The sequence below is a fragment of the Thermobia domestica genome, chromosome 16, assembly GCF_964235325.1.
Source record: "Thermobia domestica chromosome 16, izTheDome1.hap1.1, whole genome shotgun sequence".
In the NCBI taxonomy this organism is placed as follows: Eukaryota; Metazoa; Arthropoda; class Insecta; order Zygentoma; family Lepismatidae; genus Thermobia; species Thermobia domestica.
This window is the reverse complement of record NC_137469.1, coordinates 120,514,344-120,525,943: the sequence shown is the minus strand read 5'-3', so window position 1 is coordinate 120,525,943 and position 11,600 is coordinate 120,514,344. Positions and strand designations below refer to the sequence as shown.

At 35.2% G+C, this 11,600-nt stretch overlaps 1 pseudogene; it reads right to left on the bottom strand.

The window, feature by feature from the left end:
• Positions 1-2,754: 2,754 nt before the first annotated feature.
• LOC145672598 (NADH-ubiquinone oxidoreductase chain 4 pseudogene) lies at positions 2,755-11,204 on the bottom strand (annotated as a pseudogene).
• Positions 11,205-11,600: the final 396 nt, after the last annotated feature.

The following is an 11,600-nucleotide window of genomic DNA, read 5'->3' as shown; positions in this document are numbered from 1 at the left end:
ATTACATAGACAATATAATTATTATCAATGACACTACTACTACTACTACTACTACTACTACTACTACTAATTATTATTATTATTATTATTATTATTATTATTATTATTATTATTATTATTATTATTATTATTATTATTATAACACTGTATATAAACATGAAAGATAGGCGATTTGTATTTGAATACTGAAAAACTAGTTGATTGCCAACCTCGGTAGTCGTGAAGTCTAGGAATCAAGGACATTGTTCACGAGCTTTTGAATTTAGGTTGAGTATTCGGGCTCTAGCCAAACACTGTTAAAAGTTATAGGGCACTGGCCAAATATCTTCAAAACTGCTCGGCCCGGGTTTAGAATTGTCAACGACTGGAGCAGCTCGCCTCACAGCTCATTCACTATCGACCCGAACCGAGAAGTGAGCCGAGCCAACAGCTCACCCAATCGACTCGGCTGGAGAACTCGGCTCAGTTGAGCCAAACCGAACAGATGGCTCATCCCAACCAAGCCAGCTCGAGTCGATGGTTCACCCCAAGTGAGCCGACCCGAGCCATCTTTTCAGTTGAGCCGAGCCGAGCTGAGCTTGTTATAAAAAATGTCTTGTGGTCTCGCTATCGAGACGAGACGAGATGCGAGCAGTGTCCCCTCTCGTGAACAACACTAAAAGTATTCCATATTACTGCTTAGCTTACATTTCTTATGGCTTTTACTTTCCAGTGTAATCAGGTCATTATTTCAAGACGAGTTAAAACGAACGAGCTATTTATCAAACTCGACTGGACTCGAAACTCGGCTTGAATTCGAGTCGAGATTTAGCTTGTCTCGTGCTCATCCTTACGCGTTAGAAAAAAATGGTTGCTTATTATTATTCTGCTAAACTAATTATGTAATAATAACAATGTTGTTATGTAAAATTAAAAATGCAGAATATGGAGAAACATTACACTACAACTAATAAAATGAGAACACATGAACTGGGGGTGAATCAAAACTTGCCAGTAACTCTAAAATCGATACATGCTTTTTAAAGCTAGTTTCAAACTCTATAATCAACGGGACTCTAGGATAAGCAAGCTGATCTGAAAGAACTCCAATATTGCATACCATCAGCAAACTATTTTCTAGTAATAAAGTAGGAATGCTCATCAGAACAATTTATTCATATTAACCCCTTACTGTATATCGTTAATTATGGCACCCTAGGTGTTGATATTTTCCGCCGGGGCACTTCAGACACTTTACTTCTAAATTCTGTTCACCATCTTCCTTAGCTCTTAAGAAAAAAGTACCGTACTCTTTCAAATGTTCGAACGGTAAAATATTTTTGTTCTCCATCTTTATAAAAAGAACACTAATCAAAGTAAAATAGACTACCGGTATCATTGAACTCCTAATTTACTCACTGAATGTATTGATTTGCAGCTCTCAAAATCTACGACAAAATCTTCCAGGTGCTTGCAATCAGCACACGTTATTTCCCTAAGGCAGTCCTCATCTTCCAAAAACAGCAAGTGGCACTACGAACTTATCTGTTTCTCTGTGTGTCTGTGACTGTCGGTCACTGACATACGTACTTCACGCTCGAGTGTTTAATTCTGAGAAATTCACTTACAGGAAAGAAACATTTGTTTCCGAAAAAAATATACATGTATTGTAGTTACTCATCCGAAATGTAACGCGAAAAAAGTAACGCAAACTAGGTACGTTACTTAAAAATTTGTAACGCGTTACCGTTACAGTTACTTTGAAAAAAATGTAACGCGTTACTAGGAAACGTTACTTAAAAAGTAACGCGTTACTTGCGTTACGTTACTTCCCAAGACTGCTCTGTAGTGCCCGTTTCTCGCTTGGTAACAGATAGGATTAACAAAATACATTTGTAATAAACATAATCCTCTGGTTTCTGGTGGTACACACTCGTTCACTGAACTTAACCCAACGAACTTCGTCTTTTTCAAAAACTAATCACCAGTTATTTTTTTCATTCCATATGAAATGCATCCAATTTCAAAGAATTTGTTAGGATCATTTCTGCATCAACCAGTTGTATCGTCAGGATATGTTTTCTGTACATACGTATCAGTTATGCTTTGTTTTATCTTTCATACAGACAAAACATAAACCTTCTGAATTTCCGTTATATTTCACAAAAACAACTAACTAACTCTATGGCGTATAGAAGTAATAGAACCCAGAAGTTCAATTCAACCTCTCAAATGACTTCTGTCATTACCCAACTGAATCCATTCCTATTTCTGCAAGATTGATCTTAATATTGTCCTTCCTTCTGCGTCCAAGTCTTCTTAATGGGCGTTTTCCATTGGATTTTCAGTCAAAACTTGAATGTGTTCCTACTGTCTTTCACTCTCACTAAATGACCTGCCCACCTGAGTCTCCTAGACTCAATGACTCTAAGAATGTTTGGTAAACGGTATAAACTATGCAATTCCTCGTTATGAAGTTTCTGCCATAAACGATTGCCATTCCTCTTGGATTCGAATATTTGTCTCAGGATTTTATTCTCAAATACTTTCAGTCTGCGTTCTTCCCTTAAAGTAAGCGACAGAACAACAGGCATGATTATCGTTCTATATATTTTGAGCTTCAAAATTCTCGACAGAATTCGCGGCCAAAGATTTTGAACTGAATAATAACACGAATTCCCTGCTTTCTGTCGACATTTAATTTTTTCGTAGATGTGATTTTCGTTTGTTAATATTGATTCTAGATACTTGAATGTATCTACTTTATCGAAAATATTATTTGAAACTTTGACGCTTCCATAATTTGCAGTATTACGATTCCAGTGAACTTCTATGTATTTAGTTTTTTCTGCATTTACTTCTAACTCTGCAAACATTTAATAATATCTCTGCATTTCTTTCTGTTATTCTCATATAATCTCCTATTAAATTTACATCATTAGCAAACGCCTTAACCTACCGAATACTATTCAACCCTAGGGCCTGGTTCCTATATTTGATTTTCCTTATAGTCTACTCTAGAAAAAAGGCAAATAATAAAGTCGACAACGCCTCTCCTTGTTTCAGGCCATTCTCGACGAGGAAACGCGTAGACAAGAATTTTCCTATTCGCACTTTATTTTGGGATTCGTTTAAACATATCTTAATTAATCTAATTAGCTTTTGCAGTATTCCAAATTCTGCAAGAATGTCGTATAATGTTTATCTCCTAATAGAATCGTAAGTCTTTCTAAAATCAATAAATAAGACTGCTCGACAAAATAAAACTTTTTGTAAGCTGTTTTTGATTTGACACCTGATTTTATATAATTTGAGGTTGTTAATTACGAAAATGAAATTAGTTTTCCCCCATCACGTCAGGTTTTTTCACGAATCGAAAAGCATGATTTCGTAAATTGTACTATTTATACAGCAACGCTGCTAATATAGAGTAAAATTATGACTATATATTTCTAACAAAGGAACATTATTTTGCATCAGAACTAATCTGAACATCGATATTCTAAATAATTAAGGTTACCAGTGACGTAACTAGGGGGCAAACGAGGCTTATTCCCCGGGCGTCGGATTAAGAAAGCCCAAATTGGGCAAATATTTGGGGAAATGTTTTGTTATAATTGATGTACCGGGATATTGTATTCCCATTTCTTTCTTGTGTTGTCGTCGGAAACGTTACATTTTTGTGTGTGTGTGTGTGTTTTCTTTTTCGTTTGCGCGCATCACATTCTGTTTTTCAATCACTTCTAATGCTAAATTTCTTTCGGTATTACTTCTTTTGTCGTGTTCACTTCCATCTCAATTTTAGATTTAGGCATATTTGACTATCCTCTAAATTGTATCGAAGTTTTGTCAAGTTTCCAGTGGGTGTCAGCTAACCATTTTCTTCCAAGACTAAATGTATTTAAATATTTATTTCAAATGGTCGATTTGATTTCCCGTGATGATCGGACAGACAATTACGATGTCACTTTTACATATTTACCGTCTTATTTGGAACTTGCCCCATTTCCCCCTCAAAAGTGGATTTTTAAGGACAACGGAAGATGGGCTTACATATTGTAAAATAAGATGTTTATGTTCATCTGTTCCTCTTATGATATTTGTGTCAATGAATGATAAAAACCCGACTGGATCAAATGCTAAATACCGTATATTAAAAAGACAATTTCAAGTGCTTCATCCGTTTTGCTGTGAAGACAAGACACAACCTCGATGTCATCATTCTTAAATATTGAGCAAAAATGATACCAATTGCCCATCTTCTTCACTTAGTACCGAAATTTTTAAACACGATCGGACGTGCACACTCTTTTTAAATAAGGAATTTATGTATCAAATTTCATCTCACAAACGTGAGAGATTCTATTTTTGGCATACATTTTAACCCACTCTCCTGTTAGGATACGAATTTCAATAAGAATGGTGTGACAACAATCCAGTCCGAAGAAGGTGTTAACTATGTTAATAAAATTCATTTCAAACCGTTCAGCCATTTTTCGGTATGATAAACAACGTGTTTTTCACTTATAAACTATGCAGATATAGATTAATAGTACGATTGTTACTGTTTCGTTATTTATTTATTAAAGTTATTTATTGATATAAAAATGATGTGTTATCAGTGGCGGGGTTGGATGTTAAAAGTGGGGGGCAAGACATGACCTGGATATTTGATATCAATGTTAGTTTTCCTGGTTGCTTGTAACATTTTGACGAAAGATTGTATAACTATTAGGATACTGTCTTTTTCACTTAAAATACCGTATATCTTGTTTCATATTTTATTAAGTAAATTTACAAGAACAACGCAAGTAGATACTAGCCCTTTGTACACTTAAATAACGAAGGTGTAAGAAGAGATTTGATTCCTTGCTCATGAATATCTTAAAATTCTGTCTGGATAATTGTGTGATCAGGTTAAGGGTCTATTTAATAACAAATTTGCAAACAAACAGAAAGGATAATATTAATAAAATAATCATAGTAATGAGTAATGAGGCTTGTTTTGCAAAAGTTATATTGAAACTGGAAATTAATGAACAACTTATATTTTTAATTCCACCCATGCTATTATATGTGTTATTACTCTTAAAATGAAAGTGAATACTACAAGCATATGCTACGACATTTAAAGAAATACTTTTGCAGCTTCCCGAAACATGTTCGCTGCCATTAAGTACAGTTTTCACTTTCTTGGAATATATCAAAACTCAGCAATACTTAGAGTCACTCCACGTTTCAGTTATACAAAATAATCCTAAAACCTAGAATTATGCTGAATTCACTAAATTTAATTGTATATACAAAACTGTATCTGTACACCCATAAACTCGTATATTATACTGCAAAATTAATATTCCTTACTGAGCTCCTTCGTGGCTAAGCGGTTAGTGTGCACGCGTTCGACGTGGGAGACCCGGGCTCGATTCCCAGAGGAAGCTCACGTGGTTCGGACTCCACGTTGATCACTAAGTCCACGTGTCATATAACTTCGATGCTGAAAAGGATGTTAAACTTAAAAAAAAAATCAAATCAAAATATTCATTATTATTAGAAAGAAGAAAATACATTTTAGGAACTGTCGATTTTTGTGCAATTAAAGAAAAACTTGTTAAGGACTTCTTTTCTTGCGAAATGTTATCTCAATTAGTTCCAGAGCAGCTGACTTAGATATCGAGCCCTTGCAAGAAGAAATGAAAGTATGCTCGGATTGTGGCGCTCCAATAGGTTCATTTTTGGGCCATTTTTAGTGGCAGTTGAAACGCAATTTCTGTAGCTTTCTTAATTCCACGGGAAGACAACCAATAAAAATGAAATGAAATGAAATCTTTAAGTTTTACGTCCCATGGTTATGCCGGTTAGGCTAAAGGAGATGGTGATGATGAGAGATGAGTGAAAGGGTGGAATAAGAGAAAGTGGGAGGAAACGGGAGAACCCCGAGAAAACCCATGAGCACGGTGTTTGTCCACCACAAGTTCACTTGGTGGGAGCTGGGATCGAACCCGGGACCCCGAGCACCAGAGGTGAACGCTCTACCACTGAGCCACCGCGCCCTCAAGACAACCAATAAGTACTCATGGAACGACAAATATTTTATGGCACATTTTTACTCTATGAACCAATAATACATACAAAACTTTATATTTCCAAATGAAACTATATACATTAATGGCTAATTTAAAAAAAGTGGGGGCAACTGCCTCCCTTTGCCCCCCTAATCGCCGCCCATGTGTGTTATATATAATGTTTAACAATACCTAGCATTTTCCACGTTATCAACATTGAAGTAGCGAATTCTGTGTCTAGTATTTATATTATATTCAATTTAATGTGTCACGCTAGTAGCAAATTGAGCATGAATGCGAAAACATTGTTCAGTTTCAGTTCTCAAGAGTTTCTTTCCTGTCTTTCTATTATTTTGTCAATAGCTTACAAAACACTGGCATCAGACTTTTGCATGTATATTCCTCAACATTTTTCCACATATTTTCCTCAAAGTTTAACGGGAATCGAACCCGAGACTATAAGAACCAAAAACGCACGCACTAGCCACTAGACCAGCAGAAAGCACATGAGTTCTACTAACACTATCATACAAATTTTCCGTGTGTATGACGACGTTTCGTAGTCTATAGGTCTGTTCCGGTCATATTGGGACACGAGTGTGACTGCTTCCAGATCACGAAATTCTTAACCAGTTTCATCACTGCTTCCCAATACCAGCATAATAATAGGGATTCTTCCAACCTGAACGGATAAGAACTGACTGTGGGGTCATATCCTTTTTTTATTTCTAAAAACGGAGTTCGATTCTCGGCGGGAGCTCATGCGTTTCGGATTCCACAGTCTCGCTGCTGAATGGGACGCTAAAATCATGTCAGCTACTACAACTAATAGCAGACATTCTAGAAAAACCTCTGCAGACCATTTTCTTCATAATAAACTTTCTTTTCGTACCAAACAGGACAAACATATATGTATAAAAACAAGCATTCTGTAAAACCTCCCGAAGTATTCAAAAGTGATATAGGAACTTCCACTAAAAATAGGTTCTAGCAAGCAAAGTAGGTTATTTTTGGCATTATTCAATTTGATCATTGCTACATTTGCTAATGAAATGTTGACGTTACATGTTCTTCCTGAAATATATGCAAAGAGAAACATATCTTTTCACTAAAAATCCATTGTTAGATACGTTAATTTATAGGAAAAAAATGGGAAAGCAGAAGCTGGTTGAGTGAGTTACTCCCTGGATTTATCGCTAGCTTAGTCAGTTTGTAACGACAATAATATAACCATGGGACGTCAAATTAGTGTTGCGTTCTTCAAAGTTTAAAGTTCTAAATATATTTCAGATTCTATCGAGAATCAAATTCAAAATGTATATTTAAGAAACTTGTATTTCAGCATATAACGGCAAATATTTTGCCAACTTCAAATACCCTGCATTTCATTGGAGTTTATTTTATTATAAAAACTGCTTAATTCTATTATAGAATTGTTCATATTTGTCATATTACCTTCGACATTTTCAAATGTAAATGTATTATTTTTTCATTTCTTTATATAACGAAATGTAATGATATAGTGACATTCTGAACTATGATCTTTGTTTTGTTAAGAACTAAAGATGAGTATTTTATATCTAAACGAAAAAATAATTACAGTAGAGCGTCGATTATCCGAACGTCGGTCAACCGAACGACCGCTTACCCGAACTGTGTACTCGCTCGCACCTGTTACTCTCCCACCCTACCGTCCATCATCCCCCTCACTCCCAAACCAAGTTTTCCACAGTAGTCGCCGCACTAAGCCACCGCTGGCGGAACATTGCTTCTAATGGGGCCTTCATAAGGCGCTGCTGACCGGCCAAGCCGCCAATCGCTGTGTTTCAACAATCAGCACACTTCTGTCGGTTTGGCACTGGCTGTAGAATTAGCGGCAGTATCAAAGCTGTTCACAGCAACAGCTGCGCCAGCTTAGAGTTGAGGCGTGCCGCCCCGCGCAGTTTGAAGGATTGCGCGCCCCTAAGAAGAGCTTCTCACGGTGCAAACAGTAACCTTCTGTTCTCTGTTACGACCACTTGTGTGCTGCTGCGTGAAGAAGTGAACTTGACGATACAAAATGTTTTAACGTAAACGTGTTGTCCTTTCTATGAGGGACAAGTACGAGATTATTAAAAGGTTAGAAGAAGGTGAATCTGCAACCACTATCCAATGAGTACAAGGTGGGGAAGTCGACAATTACGGATATAAAAAAACAAAAGACGAACATAGCAAATTTTATAGCTATGCTTGATTCTACTGATGGATCAACAAGCCGTAAAACTATGAAGCTCGCCACTAACACAGATCTAGATGATGCTGTTTACAAGTGGTTTACACAAAAGAGATTGCAAGGAGAACCTATCTCAGGTCCCATTCTGTGTGAGAAGGCAATGCAGTTCAACGAAAAACTTGGAGGGCCTTCGAACTTGAAAGCGAGCACGGGCTGGTTAAAACGCTTCAAGTCAAGACATGGTATTCGTGAGCTTACAATACAAGGAGAAAAACTGTCGGCTGATTCTTCAGCAGCTGATTCTTTCAAAGTCAAACTAAGGGATGTATTAAGGGAAGAAGATTATGCTCTCGAAAACGTTTACAATGCTGACGAAACTGGACTTAACTGGAAAGCTTTACCGTGAAAAACTCTTGTTTCACGTCATGAATTAGCAGCACCTGGTCCTAAAACAAGCAAGGACCGTATTACAGCTTTGGCTTGTGCTAATGCTACTGGAAGTCACCGACTGCCTATGTTCGTCATTGGTAAAAGTAAAAAACCGCGTTGTTTCAAGCACGTTAATATGTCAGCCTTGCCTGTTGTGTACACCTCACAAAAGAGCGCCTGGATGGATAGTACGATTTTTATGAAGTGGTTTCTGGACGTTTTCGTACCCTCTGTAAAAGCTCATCAGCTAAAGAATGGGGAGAGGGAGAAAACACTACTTCTCCTTGACAATGCACCAACTCATCCGTCATGTGATATTTTAAACGAAAAAGACGAGTTCATAAAGGTAATATTTCTTCCACCGAACGTAACCTCCTTATTACAGCCCATGGATCAAGGCGTTATCGAGACTTTCAAACGATATTACAGGAAAGAATTGTTGCGTAAGTTATTGTTAGAAAGAGAAGAGGATGGAGAAGAAAGTCTCTTAAGAAATCATAAGAATATTGACTTAAAAGACGCGTCCTACATGATCAGCGCAGCATGGAATATTGTAAAGGAAGAGAATTTGAAAAAAGCCTGGAATAAAATTTTGGACACAGAAGAAAATTCACAAGGTATGATTGAAAATGACGAACAGAATGATATGTCCGAAATTCTCGGTATGCTAAAAGAAATAGATTATAAGACCGCACATTTTCATAATAAATAACTAAACAATATGACACTAGCCCTAGCCCATCTCATCCAAGGAGGATTCTAATTAAATTAGGAGAAACAATCAATAAAACTATCGAAAGAACAAATATTAATACAAGCATAATAAATCGATTAAGGTATCGTTCAGATCCTATATACTGTCCACTATAATAAATTACCATTCTAGAAATATAAAGCACAAATCTTATAAATATAAATGATATTCAGTCAAATAGAAGAGTTATAATAATTTTATTTCTATTAAAAGAAATAACATCTCACTCAATAAATACACTATATCTATTGATTAAAAAATTCAAGCCTATTAGAAATAAAAAAACACTTATTCTACTTAAAAAGGCAAATCTAGTCACACAAATTGAAAAAGGTCAAACCATGGCCTAAGGGCAATAAACCTTCTTTAGTTCCACAAACTAAAATTTTATCCTAAACTACTCAAGCAACTACAATCATAGAAATCTTGGCCCTGCAAAAAAGATCAATAAATTTAAAGGCAATCAGTGTAACATCAATAATAAATATTCTCGCACACTTCCCCCTCAACAAGAATGTAAATTAGAATAAGGCATTCCGTGTTGAGTATATGAATATAAATACAATCTATAAGCAGCTCTAAAAAAAGATAGTAAAGCTAACCCTAACATACTCAATCAAGACCAGCCAACGATTCTATTTAACAGACTAATTTCTCCTAATAAATTTAATGTTGGTGGTGCGGCCATATTAGCAATTCTTAATAAAAATCATCACAGCCCTAGACTCGGCATAAAAGATAATATTCCTCGATTGATTAACAGTCTTCGACTCCCTAAACGTTCATAAGAAATATTTGCAAGACAAAATAATCCCGAAGAACATAGGCCGTGGGCAATTATTAATGTAAGAGCACCTCTAAATCCTCATAATCCCATCGTTAGTAATCCTATCAACACTAACCCTATATGAGCAACAGAAGAATAAGCAATTAAAGATTTTACATCAACTTGTCGTAAGCACACTAATCTAACCGATCAAATACCCACAACTCTAATACCAAATCAAATTAAATTTATATTTACAGCTACATTTTCTATAAAATATAGAATACGTAATAGCCCATATCCCCCTAACTTCAATAAAACCCCCGCCAAAATTATTGAACCACTTACGGGCGCCTCAACATGTGCTTTAGGTAATCAAAGGTGAACCAAAAATATAGGTATTTTAATTAAAAAAGCAACAACTAAAGCAAAATATCATATATAATACGTAATTCCTAAATATATTACACTTCTCATATTAATTATCAATAAGCTACCCCTAACATATTCTAAATAAAAAATTCCAATCAAAAGTGGTAGCGAAGCAAATAAAGTATAAAACAACAAGTATATCCCTGCCTGCACCCGTTCGGGTTGATAGCCTCAACCTAAAATTAAAAATAATGTAGGAATTAATGAGCCCTCAAAAAAAATAAATAAATAAAACATAAATAATCTAGAAGAAGAAAATCTCAAATAGAGTAACACAAGTAATAATAAAACTAAACTAATAAAACTCGTAGTATAAAATGAACTTCTTAGTACACCTTCTCTAGCCATAATTATAAGGATAACAATTCAAATACTTAATAAAATCAACGAATATCTCAGGCTGTCTCTCCACAAATAATAGCCCACCTCCCAAGGAACCAATCCTATACTATTTCTTATTATAAATAAAAAACAAACTCTAATAAGACAAAACTGAACAACTCACCATAATTTAAAATTAAAGCCCAAAGGTATTAAAAACAACATAAACATTAAATATTTTAGCATCGCAATACAACTAAAGAATTCAAGTAATCACCTCCATGAGTTCGAACAATAGACACTAAAATTGATAAACCTAAACTACCTTCGCAAACACTAAAAGTTAAAAATAATAAACAAAAATAGTTTTCAACATACAAGCTTCCCAAAGAATAAGACAAAAGTAAAAAACTTATCAACACAATAAATTCAAGTCTTAATAAAACTATCAGTAAATGCTTACGCTGAATAACAAAACAAGCTATTCCTAAAATAACTAGAAAACAAGAAAACAAAATAAATAATATTTTCATAAGCTTTTATAGTTTAACTAAAACGTTGGTCTTGTAAACCATTAATGAATAAAATTCTAAAAGCATCAAGAGAAAGTATAAACTTATCTTTAGTCCCCAAAACTAATAT